This window comes from Rana temporaria, chromosome 6 (genome assembly GCF_905171775.1).
Source record: "Rana temporaria chromosome 6, aRanTem1.1, whole genome shotgun sequence".
In the NCBI taxonomy this organism is placed as follows: domain Eukaryota; kingdom Metazoa; phylum Chordata; class Amphibia; order Anura; family Ranidae; genus Rana; species Rana temporaria.
The window spans coordinates 114,527,252-114,545,782 of NC_053494.1; the positions used below are offsets into that span (position 1 = coordinate 114,527,252).

The window sequence follows — 18,531 nt, forward strand, 5'->3', positions numbered from 1 at the left end:
AGATAACGACGCGCAGGCGCACTGAGCATGCCGCTTCTAACGGCGATCATGTCGTTAGTGGCGGCACCCACGCGTGCAGGAGTGATGTCATCGCAGCGCCGGCCAGTCACAGTGCCGGAGCCGCGATCTGTGGCAGTCACTCCTGGAGAGATGGTGCAGACGGAGGGTAACGAGCACCGCTGGCGGGGGCTTCGATCTCATAATAGGCTAGTATGCTCTGCATACTAGCTCATTATGCCTTTGTCTTGCAGGGTGTTGAGAGAGAGAGAGAGAGAGAGAGAGAGAGAGAGCGCGAGAGAGAGTTTACTTCCTCTTTAACACCAATGAAAACAAAAAGGATTTTTAATGTCAGCTTACTGAAGTACTGTATGTCCATGAACGGTATAGTATGCACTCAATACTTGGTCTGGGCTCCTTTTGCATGAATTACTGCCTCAATGTGGCATGGCATGGAGGCGATCAGCCTGTGGCAATGCTAGGTGTTATGGAAGCCCAGGTTGCTTCGATAGTGGCTTTCGGTTAATCTGCGTTGTTGGGTCTGGTGTCTCATCTTCCTGCTCACAATACCCCATAGATTCTCTATGGGGTTTAGGCTAGGCAAATTTGCTGGCCAATCAAGCACAGTGATACCATGATCATTAAACCAGGTATTGGCACTTTTGGCAGTGTGGGCAGGTGCCAATTCCTGCTGGAAAACTAAATCAGCATCTCCAAAAAAGCTGGTCGGCAGAAGGAAGCATGAGGTGCTCTATACATTTCCTGGTAGAGGGCTGTGCTGACTTTGCACTTGATAAAACACAATGGACCAACCCCAGCAGATGACATGGCTCCCTTAACCACTTAAGCCTCGGACCAATATGCTGCCTAAAGACCCAAGGGGTTTTTACAGTTCGGGACTGCGTCGCTTTAACAGACAATTGCGCGGTCGTGCGACGTGGCTCCCAAACAAAATTGGCGTCCTTTTTTCCCCACAAATAGAGCTTTCTTTTGGTAGTATTTGATCACCTCTGCGGTTTTTATTTTTTGCGCTATAAACAAAAATAGAGCGACAATTTTGAAAAAAATTCAATATTTTTTACTTTTTGCTATCATAAATATCCCCCAAAAACATAAATAAAACATTTTTTTCCCTCAGTTTAGACAGATACGTATTCTTCTACCCATTTTTGGTAAAAAAAAACAAAAACGCAATAATCATTTATCGGTTGGTTTGCGCAAAATTTATAGCGTTTACAAAATAGGGGATAGTTTTATTGCATTTTTATTTTTTTTACTACTAATGACGGCGATCAGCGATTTTTTTTCGTGACTGCGACATTATGGCGGACACTTCGGACAATTTTGACACATTTTTGGGACCATTGTCATTTTCACAGCAAAAAATGCATTTAAATTGCATTCTTTATTGTGAAAATGACAGTTGCAGTTTGGGAGTTAAACACAGGGGGCGCTGTAACATTTAGTGTTCACTTAGTGTGTGTTTACTACTGTAGGGGGGTGTGGCTGTAGGACTGACATCATCGATCGAGTCTCCCCTATAAAAGGGATCACTCGATCGATGCGCTGCCATAGTGAAGCACGGGGAAGCCCTGTTTACACACAGGTCTAGGAGGATTGTAGCCCTCAGGATGTTTCTCTGTAGGAAATACTTTATAATATTGTTTGGCATCTGAAAACAGTGGAAATAAAGCCGTTGACTACTAAAGCTGTGAGTGGCGATAAAGCAACTCACTAGCTGGATATAGTGAAGATAATGCTATTCACTCTATGGTCAAAATTAGGGGTGCAACGGATCAAAAAACTCACGGATCGGATCGATCCTCGGATCAGGAGTCACGGATCGGATCATTTTCGGATCAGCAAAAAAAAAAAAAAAAAAAGACAAATCTTGTTACACCCACCAGAGTTTTAGATTTCACAGTTCTTCTCAACACAAAACTGAGCTTATGTGCTTAAATACAGTGTTTGGAAATCCGACGGACTGTTTATTGCTAATATGACAGAACACCTCTGATTTTCACATTTAAACAGTCCGTCAGATTTACAAATACTGTATTTAAGCGTATAAGCTCTGTTTTGTGTTGAAATAACTGCATCTCGCAATACTTATATGTGCAGCCAAGTGGAAGTCGCAGCCCCATGTACGAAAGTGGTGTCACCAGTTCCCTACTGTGACCTGAACTATCCCAATCATCAGATCCCTTTAGTGTCATTGATCGGCGGGCTGAGTGTCTAGTGAAAATCCCCCCTACGTGCTCAGTCCATACAGAGCCCCTGATCGCCTCCTCTCTCTTCTCTGGCAAGCAGCAGGACGCCCGGTGCGGCGGCGGCAGCGGCTCCCCGTGTGGATTCCTCAAGGTGCAGCATGGAGCTCATCGCTGGGCTGTTAGGAGTCAATGACATATTGAGCTCAAGTGTCCACAAACTTCCGAGGAGCAGCCTGCATCCCCCGCGCCGGGTGGACCTCGATGGCCGCCGCTTCGATAGCTAGGCCGAAGCCGCGGCCTTTCCTATGGACCGGGAGGCCCGTGGATCGCCGTGTGTCCCGACCCGAAGGTGCTGATCCGTACGGATCAGTTGCACCCCTAGTGACAATACTTGATGTGTTCCCACTGTCATATGGCATTCTTGTGCCACAGTGCCTACACACCGTCACGGTTTTATCCACTAACCTCTTTCCTTCATCATTATATTTGACAGGGAAGCCAAAATGCTCCCATACAGGGGATTTAAATGACGCGGGGCATTCAAGCTCCTCCGTTCGCCATTACCACGCTGTGTGTGGACTGAACATGCGCAAATTATTATTTATTAATTTTTTTTTTTAGAAAACAATCCTCGGATCACGTGTGTGCGGTTCGGATCAATCTTTTTCGGTTCGGATCAATGACGATCCGTTGCACCCCTAGTCAAAATGGTGAACTAAGGGAACGGAGACACGTTTAAACATTATTATTTAAAAAATGTTTATACCCCAAGTCTCTGCCACCTCTGCCAGCAACATATTTTTCTTTACACTAACCTACTGAGTCACTTTACAAACAAGGAGATATGTTTCGAATTCACTGCTTCCACGCTAATGATTGACTTTAGTATCACCTCAGGCAGCAATAAAGCAACTCCACTGTGATAATGCAATTTTAATTTCAGTGGTTCCATTATTAATGGCCGGTACAATGAGTTTATCGGACCAATGATCGTCCTTTTTTTTGCACAGTAACCTCAGATCGAATCTGATGCGTTTACTGAAGTCACAAAAATTCTTGTACGACAGAATAAAAATCCAGACGTGATGTAATGTATTGTAATGCATTTGTATTGCATTTTCAAACAAGAGCTGTGCTGATTAAATGAAAATCGTACGATCTGGCATCGTACCAAAAAAAAAAAAAAATCATGCATGTCCGATCAAATAATATCAGATGAACTGTCCTGATCGGCTCTTGAAAGCTTTATACCAACGATCAGATTATCGTACTCGCTCCGAAATCTGCATTTTTCTTATGATTTTCTGATCATGTGTACCGGGCTTAAGTGTCACTGGTAAAAGAATTACCCATAATGCAAGGCCATGAAGCTCCATGCCACAGAAAGCACCAAAAATATGGTAAATAAAATGGCAAAGTATAGTAAACTGAATCTTAAAGCCGAACTAAAACCTAGCTCAAGCCATGCTGTGAACTAGAACGTCACAGATCACCTGTGCAGTACCGTGGCAATTTTAGGTCAAACCGAGGCTAAGGTGGCTGCAAAAGGATATGATGTTTAAGTTCAGTTTTAATAATGTCAGTGCTTTTCTTCACTTGAAAGACCTTAATCCTCAACAAAATGAGTTCCTTTGTTACCAGAATTTTGTTCTAAGAACATATAAGTGAATACAACTGGAGTACCCATGTCTGATATCCTATATAAAAGAGTAAACATAATGACCAATATTTTATGTACAAAATATTATATATATATATATATATATATATATATATATATATATATATATATATTTTAAGGGGGATTTTTCTTGCAACAGATGGTATATGAATGAGCTTTTGCAATATAGAAAATATTGTGTCAAAATACAACCTGTAAATTACAACTCGAAATGTGATTTTGGTTGTGACAAGCCAGTGGTAGCGTGCTGTTGTGTTTCACAATTCAAAAAAAGTTAGAGTTGCAATTCACAGTTATAAAAGTAAAGTTTTAAAGCTCATTTCCACCCATAGAAGTGGATTATCTTAATCAGGCCTGATGCATATGTTACCACTTCAGTCCATACGAAGAAGTCCCCGGTGCCAAAAAGGTTGGGGACCACTGATTTAGAATGCAAATCGAAGGAAAAAGGTAAGTGAACCAACAATGCACTAGTTTAAAAGGAACCTATTTAGAAAATAAAAAACAAACCTTTACAACCCCTTTAAGCTTGTTCAATTAAGCTTTGGCAAATAAAACTGGAAGCCGATTGGTGCTCAGTGTGCTTAAACTGATAACACACAATTATAATTTCTTGTGTTTTTATTGAACACACCCATTCACAGTTCTGGAGGGAAAAGCAAGTGAACCTTTAAACATTAATAGCTGGTTGAACCTCCATTGGTAGCAATGACTTCATGCAAGCGCTTTCGGGATCTCCAGATCAGACCTGCACAACTTTCAGGAGACATTTTTGACCATTTATCTTTACAAAACCGCTTAGTCTCAGACAAATTTGTAGGATTTCTGGTGTGCATGGCTCTCGAGTTCATTCCACCACATCTCTATGGGGTTAAGGTCTGGGCTCTGACTAGGCCACTCCAAAAGGCGCATTTTCTTCTTTTGAAGCCAGTCTGTGGTGGATTTACTTAAATGCATAGGGTCATTGTCCTGCTGCATCACTCAACTTCTACTAAGCTTCAGCTGGTGGACAGCCACCCCGATATTGTCCCATTGGATATTTTGGCAAACTTGGCAATTCATTTTCCCCTTGATGATGGTGTTGGTAAAATTGTGCCCTTTTGGCACCATACATAGTGCAGAGTATTCTTCAACTTTTGTTTCATCAGTCCACAAAACATTTTCCCAGTAGCATTGCAATTTGCCAAGGTGCTCTTTGGCAAACTTTAGGCACACAGCAGTTTTTTTTTTTTTTTTTTTTGGAGAGCAGTGGCTTTCTTTGTGGTGTTCAGCCATCAAAACCTTGCCTGTTCAAAGACAAAGATGTATGGCAAACTCCATGAACAGGGCTGATACAGTGATATAATCAAGTTTTTAGCGGGTACTCATGGACTCTTATTTAGCTCACTGAGGACTGTTATGCCTTGGGAGTCATCTTGGCTAGGCCCCCACTTTTACGAAGCAGAGCCACAGTTCTAAACTGTCTCCATTTATAGACAATTTATCTGACGACTGATGGATGCCCAAAAAAAAAAAAAAAAAGGGAGAGCTTGCTTTGTATCCCCCTCCAGCCTTATGGAGGATCAACTACTTCTGATTGTAGATCTTCAGAGAGCTTTTTTTTCTGAGGTATGGTTCACATAAATTTGTTTGTCGGCAAGTGAGCTTGGAATTTTCCATTGGCTTTTTTCTAACGTTGCCCTTCAATGCTCCTTGCTGCAAGGGCCAGTTATAGGTGGTGACAATGGCTTTCCTTTTTGTATAGTTCACTTCAGGTGATGCTTCTTATGAACCGCAGTCTTAAAATGTTTGTAGTTTTTTTTTTTTTATCAAAGTAGCTCTAAAACAGACCTCCAAATTTATTTCATTGATTGGACCCCAGGTGTGCAAATTACTCCAATCAGCTTTTGTGTAAGTAAATAGGTTCACTTACTTTTTACTCCAGCACTGTGAATGTTTAATGGACATGTTCAATAAAGATACAAGAAATTAGAATTGTTTTTGCGTTATTAAAACCAGGTAATTCCAATTGGTGCACAGACTTTCTTGCCACTGTATGTTGCCATCTTCAGATGATTAGACACTGGCAAATAGAACTGTAAGGACCTCCATACAACCCCTCCCACAGGGAAACTATCCTATTGAAGAAAGCACACAAGACATCCCCCAAGATGTGGGGGTGCCTTGTCACTGAGAGGGGGGCTTAGCCGGTTTATGAGTCCAGGGCTTGCAGGAAAAGGTGAAGCTGGGCCTAGACTTGGAGGAAGAAACTTGAGAAGGTCAAGAAATAAAAAGTCGTCTTCCTAAATCCAGAAGAGGATTTGTTCGCAGGAGCCTTATCTTTCATTTTGTTTGGAAATGGCAAACTCCAACCAGTGACTTCCTAATAAAAGAGTCCAGATGTTCACCAAAAGAGACATCGACCAGCAAAGGGCATAAAAGCTAGAAGCACTTTTACAGGCTGGTTCAGCAGACCAGTAATTAATCCAAAGAATCTGGCACATGTGAACAGAAAAAAGGCCAAGTCTGGACATTTTCTCCAAGCTTATCCCCAAGACCATCCATGCAATACCATAAGGCCATTGGAAGAAGTCCCAAGCTCTGAAGTACTGAAGGATCCAAGAGAAGAGAACCCAGGTCATAAGCTATATGCTTGAACCAGACCACAATAGTCCCACAAACCACCATTGAGGCTATAGCAGGCTGCATCGCAGCTCCCACTAAAAGAAGCCTTAAACAGGGATTCAAGGTTTTCGTCCAATGCAACCCAAAAGACTGGGACTAGGAGTTACTGGTTTCCATAACAAAAAAAAAATTCTCTAACTTATGATAGCAAGAAAACATGGATCGAGGACATATGACACACAAGAGGAGCCTTGAAAGATGATTTATAAGACATGCTTTACTATAACAGTACATGCAAAAATCTGACACCTTCATACAGTATGCAGAAACCAATACCTAGATTTCTATTTCAATTCATAAAAATGCAGTGCATTCCTCTGCCAAGCTCCAAAGCACTCACAATAGAACTGCGGGTACAACATGTACAGTACTGTGCATTTCATTCCTAAGACAGTACAGGGAATAGACCAATCTCTTCTAAATGAAAAAAGGGAAAAACAGCACAAGGGCAAGAAATATGAACATTACCAAATTAACTGATAGAATAGAGATCTACAAAATTGACTCCAAATAAAGTAGAGGAAAGCAGTGCAGATGCATTCATTCAACATTTAGCGTTCTCTCTCTTGTCCGGCCTGTCCCAAAACTGAGAAAAAATATATAAGGTGGAGTTAAGGCGGCCATACATGGTTCGAATTTCAAATGAATTTTCTTTCGAAAATAGTTTTAAAGAATTTTCGTACGAATTTCGCACCGTTAGTGGGCTGCAGCAACAGCCGATTTTCGTGCGGCAAACAAATTTGAGAAATCCGACATGTTGAAATTTTTTTGAAATACAAAAGTTTTTCTGATTAATGATGGGAAAATTGTGCGAGAAATGTAATAGAAAAAAAAAATGTGCAAGAAAAGAATATTCCCGGAGAGAAACAAATATTCCCGGAGAGAAACAAATATTCCCGGAGAGAAACAAATATTCCTGGCAACATGAAGGTTTGGTCGGCCGAATTTCGAAAATCAATGGTGGCATCATCGGATCACAAAAAAAAAAAAAACGAAAAAAAAAACGAACTTTCTGATTTTGAAAAGAAAATTTGTTCGAAATTCGACCTGCTTAAGACTTTAACAGGTACACGCAGGGGCGGACTGACAACTCATGGGGCCCTCGGGCAATAGGAAGATTATGGGGCCCCCGGCAATAGAAGATTATGGGGCCCCCAGCAATAGAAGATTATGGGGCCCCCAGCAATAGAAGATTATGGGGCCCCCGGCAATAGAAGATTATGGGGCCACACAGTACTGTATACACACACACACACACACACACACACACACACACACACACACACAGTATACATCCACACACTGAGAAGGTACTGGAGAGGCGGGACAGCTATAATCTTGGGATTTTTAGACCAAAAGGATCTCGGTAAGGGACATTTCAGGGACAGAATAAAAAAAATTGATTTTTATATACTGTCCCTGGTTTTACTGAGCCTGGTAACCCTGATGGAGCCCCCTAGTGACATGGGGCCCTTGGGCAGTGCCCAAATGGTCAGTCTGCCCCTGGATACACGTGGTGATAAAAAAAATAAAAATAATAATAACCTGTGTGTGACCACTCTTCCTCAGCAGATGAGAATGAGAAAGACAGTGGGGATGATTGACTAAAACTGGGGAGTGCAAAATCTGGTCCACCTCTGCATAGAAACCAATCAGCTTTCAGTTTTTTTTATTTTGCCAAAGCTTAATGGAACAAGCTGAAGTTAGAAGATGATTGGCTAGCTGCACCAGATTTTGTGCTCCCCAGTTTTAGTAAACCAGCCCCACTGCATTCCCGATGCAGAATAAGCTTTTCTCATTTTGTGGAAGGCTGGGATTGCACACAGACCAAGTGTTTTTTAGCCCAGGTTCACACTGGGCTGCGGGAGTGAAGCCGTGCGAGTTCAGCTGAACTCGCACAATTTCACTCCCGCTGGTCAGTCCTGATTTCAGCCGCAATTACAGAGACATCTGTGCAGGTTTCTGCACAGATGTCAATGTAAATCTTGGCCCGAAATCACAAAAAGTAGTACAGAAACTACTTTTTGAAATCGCATGTCAAATCGCACCAGTGTGAACCAGGGCTTAGGGACAGAGTCTGCAGAAAATCTAACTGCACACACTGCAAGTAACTGGCTTTATATTATCATTATAAAGAAATATTATAAGTAGGGCTGCAACTAACGATTATTTTCATAATCGATTAGTTGGCCGATTATTGTTTTGATTAATCGGATAATAGCCTTAAAAAAAAAAAAAATAATAGCATTTTTTATTTTTTTTGGGTCAATTTGTTGTTGGGCAGATTACAAAACACAAATTGCCGCAAAAACACATTACATGCTTTTCTGCAGCTTCTCAATTGAAGTATATTGAACAAAAAAGAAATAGCACAGTTTTGCGTTAAAAACTCCTTGCCCTTTCCAAATACGCAGCAGCTGAAAAAAAATCATGGATGTGAACGTGTCCCATAGGAAAACATGTAACTGAACTGTAGTGTGTTTCTGCAAAAAGCACCAAAAAACAGAGATGTGACCCCAGGCCTGAGATGTTTAGTAACATAATGGGGTTAAAAAAACAAAAATTAGTACAAAAAGAGCAAATAATCGCTACTGTAAGGGGTTCATTTTTTTTTACTGTGGGACAGTGAAAGTAATATTTACAGTAGCGATTTGCTTTTTTTGTACTATAAAGAGCTAATTTTTTTTTTTTTTAACCCCATTATGTTACTGGCCGATTAATCGATTATGAAAATTGTAATCGATTAAATTCATAATCGATTAGTTGTTTCGGCCCTAATTATAAGGCTACAATCGAATGCGTGACTAACCCTGTGCAAATTACAGTAGTAGGAATTGCTGCCGATTTTGCCACCTGTCAGCACCCAAGCCCTGTACACTTCAATGAAAGATTGCCAGTGGCTGCAGCTATCCGTGTCTGTCATCACTGCCAGCAATTACCTGTGGTAATTGCTACTTGACCCACTTTGCTTGGCTCCTTTTTATCAAAGATTATGGGCCCTTTCACACTGCTCTGTAGCAAAATATGTATTTTTATCGTGATTTTTCTGTGTTTTAGATACATTTCTACCGCGATTTCCATTCGATTCAATGGGGAGCTGGGTTTTGGTACGGTTTTCAAAACTGCACCAAAGATGGAGCATGCAGGACGTTTCAAAACGCACCGCACCCGTAATGCAGTGGTGTGAAGCTTCCCATAGGATTTTAAAGGAAAAACATTTTCTTGCAAGGTAAAAAGAAAAAAAAAAACACACGCAGAAAAACGTGTGACTGAACTAAAACGAACGGATCGATGGCCAGCTTATGCAACAAAATCATCATACATTCTCTTTAAAGTGGTAAAAAACACAAAACCGAAAAATGTAATATATTGCAGGTTAAAAAATCATTAGATTTTGTAGCTGAATTTTTTGGGGCTTCCCCCCCCCCCCCCTCTGTTTCCACCTGGTGATGAAGCCAGCAACACACCTCCTGTATGCGATTTTTGTGCCATCTAGCACTTAGCAACAATCTCCTCCTTGTAAAAGCTAGCTTTTCATAGGCTAACAAAAAAAAAAAAAAATACAGAAATATGGTCACACTCAAATGTGAATCCAGAGTAACAAGCAGTATGCTGATAGGGATGAAGGCAGAGAGACCGAGAAATTAGCACATCAATGTGCCGCCTCTCCTTTACTGTCCAAATGCTGGAGGCGGGTCCACGATACCCTGGAGAATGTGGGCGGACACATAATGGAATTCCCATGGAGGATACAGAGATGCAAGCTGCGTTTGCGATATCTGTAACAGTGCGGTTCCTGATGTGTGGTGAAGGGATCAATGCAGGAGATAGTTCCTAATTAAAGATTTATTGGATGCCGTTTAAGGATTAAAAGATAAACACTTTTCACAGACAGGTTCAGCACAGACTGGCCAAAACTCAATCCGAGTATGGGGCAGACTGATTGTATTCAAGTCGATCCATTGATTGACTTGGATACAACCAGCCTGTCAGATTTTTTTTACATACGATTACTGCCAGCAGCTATAGACACTAGCAGTAATCCTTGTGATCTGCCGGTTGGGAAGCCTCCTTGCATCCTGTCCCTGCCAGAAAAACACAACTTTGCTGCCGGAGGTATTCGCCAATGGGTGAAGCGAGCGATTTTCTTTCCCTCCCACCTGTGGCGAAAGGAAAGATTGCATATACAGTATGGGCCGCTCTACCTTTCAATTCAATGACTGCACTGAAGGTTTGATGGGGTGTTTATATATGGACACAATATTTATTTTTTGGGCACAGAACTGTGTGTTGTTGATATTCATAAGAGGTTTGAACATTGCAGCATTGTATTCTTCTAGTGGTGGTTTTTCACTTCTTACACTGTAGATTCACCGATAGTTAGCATGTGCTTAGTATGCTGATGGGGGATATTGGTCATGTTTTATTTCCAAATACATTTTTATTTGTTTTATAAAATATACAAGGTATAGCAGTTCACCAATGTGTCTGCATTATAAAAATGTTCTCATATGTGATCCTAATAATTTTGATTATTGAATTTGTTCCATATCACGATAGGGATGAGCTTTACCAAATAAATAAGGTAGCGTGATCTGCAGACCCTCTTTAAAGCGAGAGTTCCACCCTAAAAATGAGCTTTCTATGAACAGCTTGCCTTTAATGTGAAAAAAAAAAAAAATCCCCAATTTTTTTTTTTACTCACTTCCATCTGGCTGTTACTAGGTAGATTTCGTAATCTGCCTAGTTCCTAGTCCTCTGTGGTTCAACTTCTTGTCCTAAGACCCCATTGCCTCCTGGGAAATTACACATTTCCCAGGAGTCTCTGGGAATTACTGTGCCTAAAAATCGCTCAGCATGCACCTCTCCACAAAAACAAGGAAGAGACAGGAACTGGGCTTCAGATGCCCACACATATGATGGAAACGGACACAACATGAGCTGGAGCATATAAGGCATGCGATTACAATGATTTCCTGATTGATTGGGGAGCTATTACCGTATATACTCGAGTATAAGCCGAGTATTTCAGCACATTTTATTGAAAATTCCCCCCTCGGCTTATACTCGAGTCACCTTTTTGCGCCTGCTCTCCCGGATTTTGGGGACCCGGTACTGGCCGGCCGTAGGTCCGCTGGACCCCAATCTTGGCACACATGTAGCACCACTTGTCTTCTACAAGTGTGCAAAGTTTGTTGTTCGGTGGATCTACGGCCTGGGAGCACCAATTTTTCAAAGCCAGGCACCCCTTCCATAGCCTCCCATGTTAAACAGTAATTTCTCTGGTGACTTTGGGGACCCAGTACCGGCTGGTCGTAGGTCCCCTGGACCCTAAACTTGGCACACATGTATTCCCATTTCTCCTCTACAAGTGTGCAAAGTTTGTTGTCTGGGGGACCTACGGCTGGGGAGCACCGATTTTTCAAATCTAGGCACCCCTTTTATAGACTCCCATGTTAAACGTCAGTTTAGCGAGGCATGGGCACAGCGAGGCATTCACATGGACACAGTGAGGCATGCAGATAGACACCCTAGGCTTATACTCAAGTCAATACGTTTTACCATTTTTTTGTGGTAAAAGTAGGTGCCTCGGCTTATATTCGGGTTGGCTTATATTAAAGTATATACGGCAATATGTTTAATGGAATGTTTAATGTAATTAATTTTAAACTTGCAAAAAAATTTAAAAATAAATAGAAATTGTGCCCGGAACCCCGCTTTAACTAGCGGCTGACTCACATGATCAGCACAGCTAGAAACTAGAAACCCATTTTGGCACTAAACAGTGACAGCAAGTTATAATATATGCCAGTAAAATCGTAAAACAAACAAAACATGCCACACACAGCTCAGTCCAAACTATATCCACGTAACACATCTGCTCTCTTTCAACATGAACTGCCCTATCCTGGCTCAAGGTTCACCATTTTCTACTGTTGACAAACAAGCCAGAGCACAGATGCACAAGAGTTGATCCGGAATGGATTAGGAGGGAATTACAGAGAGAAATCCTATTAAAACTCCCCCCCCCCCTTCAAAACGTGGAAAATGCTCCAATTGTTTCAGCACACAATGATTTTCCAATGAAAGATACCAGAACACTGCTGTGACACTGGCCCTGAACACACACAGACAAACGGCTTAATATGACCCAGTTAGCCTTGCAATTATCAATGGGTTAATATTTTAACACAATGACAGCGGAAAAAAAGAATTAGGAGACTTTCCAAGGCGCTTCTGCGTCAGGAATGGAGAAATTATATTTAAATGTACTATAATTAGCCAATGGAATTTGCTCTATTTTTCTGCAGGAAAGGATTCTGGAGTATAAAAATATACATATAAAATATTTATTTTACTTTGTATTTAAAAGGTTTCCTCCGGGAGTCAGGAGTACACAGCTATTTCCTTTCATTATTTTCCCATGTAGAGGTGAACTGGGAATGTTATACCATATCTGGTCTTAAAAGGTCTTGTTATGCTCTCCCAAAGCTTAACGTTGAAATTAAAAGAATTCAGGAAAAAATCTCTAGAGAACTCCCAATTCAACGTATAAAAAAATAAAATTAAAATATTGCTTATTTTTGAACTTTTCTATTTTTATTTTTTCCCCCCCATAAAAATAAATGGTTGTCTAAATCTAAAACTACATAAAGAGATAAAAAACACAATTTCAATTGCGTATTCCTACAAAAATAATTAAATGTATTGCTGCACTCAGATGGGAAGACAAGGAGCAATAAGAGACTGCAGAATACACATGCTAACAGAATCAGCAGAGAGCAGTCGATGACTTGGAAGTCTGTTGCTGCTCCTTCACTGTCCAATCAGCAGGCATCGGGCTAGAATCATGGAAATCCTCTTGTAGACAGAACAGCTCACATGTTTATACTTTAGATGTGCATATAAACCAAATACACCAGGAAAAAATACAACCAGTGCCTGTTTTTCCAATGCTCTCCATGGAAGAACAAGCACCATGTCTGCTTTAGGTTCATTACTAGAGTGACTGTGGCAATATGGGGGAATTGCTACTCACCTCTAATGCCCCGTACACACGGTCAAACTTTTGACCGGCCAAAATCACATCGGAATTCCATCAGAGTAAAAGAGAACATTTCTCGGAATTTCCAATGAAAAAAAGTCCGATGGGGCATACACACGGTCGAAAATTCCGACCGTGTGTTCGGGTATAATGTGTTTGGCGATTGGCCTAGCGTTGTCACATGGGGGGTGCAGGGAGAGAGCCCTAAGTAAATTCTGACTGGGGTCAGCTTAGAGCCCAAGAGCCCATTCACACAGGGGCAACACGAATTCTAGCACGACTTTGGGAGACAACTTGGACACGACTTGAGTATGAATCATCAGGCAACTTACAAGGCAACTTCAAGTCGCCTCCAGGACAGGAGGCTTTCCAGTGGCCAATCAAACAACAATCAGCTCTGTGGGAGGGAGGGGGAGGGAGGGGTTTGCCTGGGAAATGTATGTTATCTTCCTGTATTGTTGCTTCAGTTAAGACAGTGATCTGACTTCTGAGGCGACTTCCATTAAAATCAATGGGTACAAGTTGCCTAGAAGTTGGATTGAAGTAGTACAGGAACCTTTTCTGAAGTCAAAGTGACTTCAGTAGTGTACATTAAGATGGCTCCCATTCACTTCCATTCATTTTCTCGACTGCGCGACTTTGGGCAACTTGAAGTCGGATCCCAGGTCGTCCCAGTGTGAACCGGCTCTTAAGAGATTCTTTGCCCTGTTTTAAAGAAAAAATAAAAAAGTCAGAAGCTACAGTATTTGAGGTGGGAGCAGGTGCTTGTCAATATCAGGTACCCACTTTCTGTGCAAGTAGCTTCTCCTCGCAGATAATTATACTTCTATTGGGCCAGATTGGCTCCATGTAAGTATACATATCTGCAGAGGGTCAGGCTGCTTAAATACAACATTGAGCAAATCTGGCTCGATGTGAGTATACATCAAATAAAATTATTGTAGTTCAGCTTTAAAGTGGTTGTAAAGACAGAATGTTTTTCACCTTCAGCCAAACCCCCGTAGAAGTCCGTTAGTGCCGAAACGTACGTAGGGTGCCGGTGATGTCATCACGTTCCGTCCATCGAGACGGTGTTACGAGTGCACAGGAAGTAAGGAGAGACAATTGGGCATGCCGCTACTCCCACGACAATAACGCCAAATTATAGCTTAATTTCTGTAAGTGCATCTGTAACGGTCACCACCATTTACGATTTCCCTTCCATTAACCACGACAGCTTATCTGACACTCCAACCATCCATCCCATTTCCCAGAATAACCAAGACAACACAAGCTCTGGTCTCTGGTTTCAAAATGAACGAACACTTTTAATGGTAACTCTCAGTCTTATACACAGTACAACATGTTACAGTAATCAAAGAAACAAAGAACTCTCCACCCACACATCACTTCAATACACACTCTTAGACAATGACATCCCGTTGAGCTAATTATTCACCAGACATTCCGTCTCCGACAAAAAGTGATTCACCTGCAGAATACACATTTTTATGTCAGACATAAAACAGTATTAGCAATTAATATTTCTCAGTCACCCTATGCCCAAAAGGGACACAGGGTGACCCAAGAGTTATTAGTGACGCTGGCACAGGAGTACCCCTCATCCTTCCAAAGTCTCTGGGTGTCACGGGCCATTCCGTTACAGCATCTATTATCCATTAAATGTTTTTTTTAATTGAACATACTGCACCATGAAGGTTTCTGCCTTTTAATTCTGAGTGCTAGCTGCTTCATTTATTAATTTTTTCACTATATTTTATTCAATTTTTTGAATTTTTTTTGATACACTATTAATTTTATATTTCCTTTAGCGCGGCGTCAGCCTTAGGGCTGTCTTTTTTTTATAAGTAAAATGGGGGGGGGGGGGCTGCTCACGGGCAGAAGTTTTTTCACCTTAATGCATCAAGGTGAAAAAACACGAGGGTTTACAGCCCCTTTAATGCATCCTCTGCATCAAGGTAAAAAAAGTCCCCCTAAATACTTAACTGAGCCAGATTTCGATCCAGTACTGTGCCTACTCTCCTCTCCGGACATGGAGGCCACTGGATCCTGTTGCTGCCAATCAAATCCTGTGAGGAGGGAGCATCTGGCAGGGCCAAGCCATGTGTGTGTCAATAGCTTGCTATGAGGGCACTATTAAGAATGGAGGAGTCAGGAGGGGACCCCAGAAGAGTAGGATAAGAGCTGCTCTGTGCAAAACCATTGCACAGAGCAGGTATGACATATGTTCTTTTTAGAAAATTACCTTTACAAGTTGCACAGAGCTGCCCATTAAAAAGACAAAGCATATATCTTGGTAATCCATAAACAAACACAATGTCCAAAATCTGGTTTTACCAATTCCAATAGAGGAATTTCAAATATGTAAGAACTGGGCAACCACAACATTCACTACAGATAAGAAGTAGGTGAGAGGATCATGCAAATTTGATGAAAGAAACAAAGGTCAGCTCAGTTGATTGAAAGTTACCACACAGTTTACATAAACTGGAATCTCTTACAACCACTATTGCAGGATTTCTAGTTGGACAAGTTGGATCTGAACAAAATTAGGTTGCTATTTCAGAAAAGGCAAGCAGCCTGTTACTGTGATTATTTCCAATAACATTATCCCTTCTGGAAGGTATTTAGGGACTTCCGAGTCATTCTGCGTTTTTCTTTTTACAAGATCGTGGAATTTCAGAGCATGTTTCGACAAGCATATTACTGTGGCGTGTTCAGCATTTCATATTTTAAGTGTCTGTCTAGGCATTATTCAAAATGTGCCCCACAACTTCAGCGGTCAAACATAAAGATAAACACAAAAAAGATACATGGAAATGCATTTTTTTGACGAGACTTTATTTTTGATTTTACTGTAGAAACTGTTTGGTCACAGCTCAAGTGTTTTTGGATCCATTTGTGCTCATTTGTTATCATAGATTTTATCAATTGAAAGGTTATAGATATGTCATTTGAGTGTGGGGAGGATTTAAGACAAGTGCTGGAAGTAGTCTTATGTTCAGAGATTGTCACACTTACAAAACAGTTTTTTCTAGTTTAACAGAACAGAACTTATATTATTTTGCCTGAATACAATGGCATTACCAATCATTTTTCCATCTGGATAAGACGATTTTTAAATGAACTTTTGTTGTGTCAAATTCCAGCCAATTCAGCAGTATTCTTAAAGCTGTCTCTGGGGGCCCTATATCCCCAGGCTTGTAAAAATTTAGCAGGATCATGATTCCCATCGAGAGACATGCCCCAGAGCTACATCTCCCAGGAGCCCTTTTCCATACATATTATGCGTATACTTGATCTTGGGAGTCAAGTCAACAGGGTGGATAAAAATCTATGATTTTTAAAAAAGAAAATACAAATTATTTTTTTATTTGAAATCAGATTTTGATTTAAAATCCGATTTTTTTCACATTTATTTTAAATAATTTGCTTTCGGAGGAAAAAAAACAAAACAAAAAAAAACAATCTACAGATAGTTTTTTAGTTAAGATAAATTAATAAATTTAGTTTATTCAGTATGAAATGGGGCTTAGTTATGTAGCATGAGGCTGTATATTCTGCAATAATTTTTTTTTTGGTAAACTCATTCAATGAATCCAAGCTCTGCAAGCTGAGATAACATGCACTGGCAGGGTTATTGTTTTAATTAAATAAAATAATTCTGTAGTTCTCCAACTATGTGCGATTGACCTAGCGGTTCTGATACCGCTGTTTTACTAGCCTGACAGCTTATTATTCAAAAAATAGGAAACCATCAATTTGTTTGCAAATATTAAAGATTTTAACTACCAGCAAACATTACTCCTTACATTTAAAGCAGGGGTTCACTAAAAAAAAAAAAAAAATTCTACCATGCCATCCAGCATACTAGCGCGAGCTACAGTATGCCTTTATTTTATTTTTTTGCGCCGTACTCACAGTTTAATCTCTTAGTTAAGTTTCAGACTCCCCGCGAGTAGTAGGTGTTCCTATGCAGAGGGGAACATGATTGACGGCCGGCTATGTCGCGTCACGCTTCCCGAAAATAGCCAAAATAGGACTTGGCTCTTCACGGCGCCTGCGCAGTCAGCTCCTAGTCGGTGCGCAGGCGCCGTATAGCGCCATGAAGAGCCGAGTCCTACTCCGGCTATTTTCGGGAAGCGTGACGCGCCATAGCCGGCGCCATAGCCGGCCGTCAATCATGTTCCCCTCTGCATAGGAACGTCTGAAACTTAAGGGATTAAACTGTGAGTACGGCGCAAAAAAATAAAATAAAGGCATACTGTAGCTCACGCTAGTATGCTGGATGGCATGGTAGAAACTTGTTTTTTAGGGTGAACCTCCGCTTTAAGGAGCACCTGTCATTTCAGATCTATCATGGCAGCGCCCGTTAGCCGGCATCCACTCATATCCCTCACCTTATTGTGCCACTGTTGCATCCCCGGCCGTCCCATTAAAGTGGTTTTAAAGGTTTATTTAAAAAATATATATTTAAATAACAAACATGTCATAGTTACCTCCACTGTTAGTTTTGCTCCCCGCAATAGCTAAACCCCTCTGGGAAGCTCTTGAGGGGGTTAGCTTGCGGCGCACTCCTGTCCATAGATGCAGAGTGTATGACTCGGTCCCGCCCCCGCGTCATTGGATTTGATTAACAGCAGCAGGAACCAATGGCTGCTCTGCTATCAATCTATCCAATGAACGCCAAGACTCAGTGGAAAAGAGGAAGCCAGGGGATGTGCAGAGAAGGTGAACGGGCTCAGGTAAGTAAAACGGGGGGCTCTTTGACAGAGAGGTGTTTTTTCACCTTAATGCATAGGATGCATTAAGATGAAAAACACAAACATTTACAAGCCCTTTAAATTGAATGGGACTGTCGGTAAGTCAACAGCGGGCAGAGGAGAAGCCGCTGTGGGACAGAGATGACAGTTGCTTATTAAAAATGATGGCTT

General features: G+C 41.2%; 1 protein-coding gene across 3 annotated transcripts in view; it reads right to left on the reverse strand.

Moving 5' to 3' along the window:
- Window positions 1–18,531, reverse strand: part of FAM126B (family with sequence similarity 126 member B) — a 155,080-nt gene that overhangs the window by 84,731 nt on the left and 51,818 nt on the right. The window lies entirely within an intron of this gene.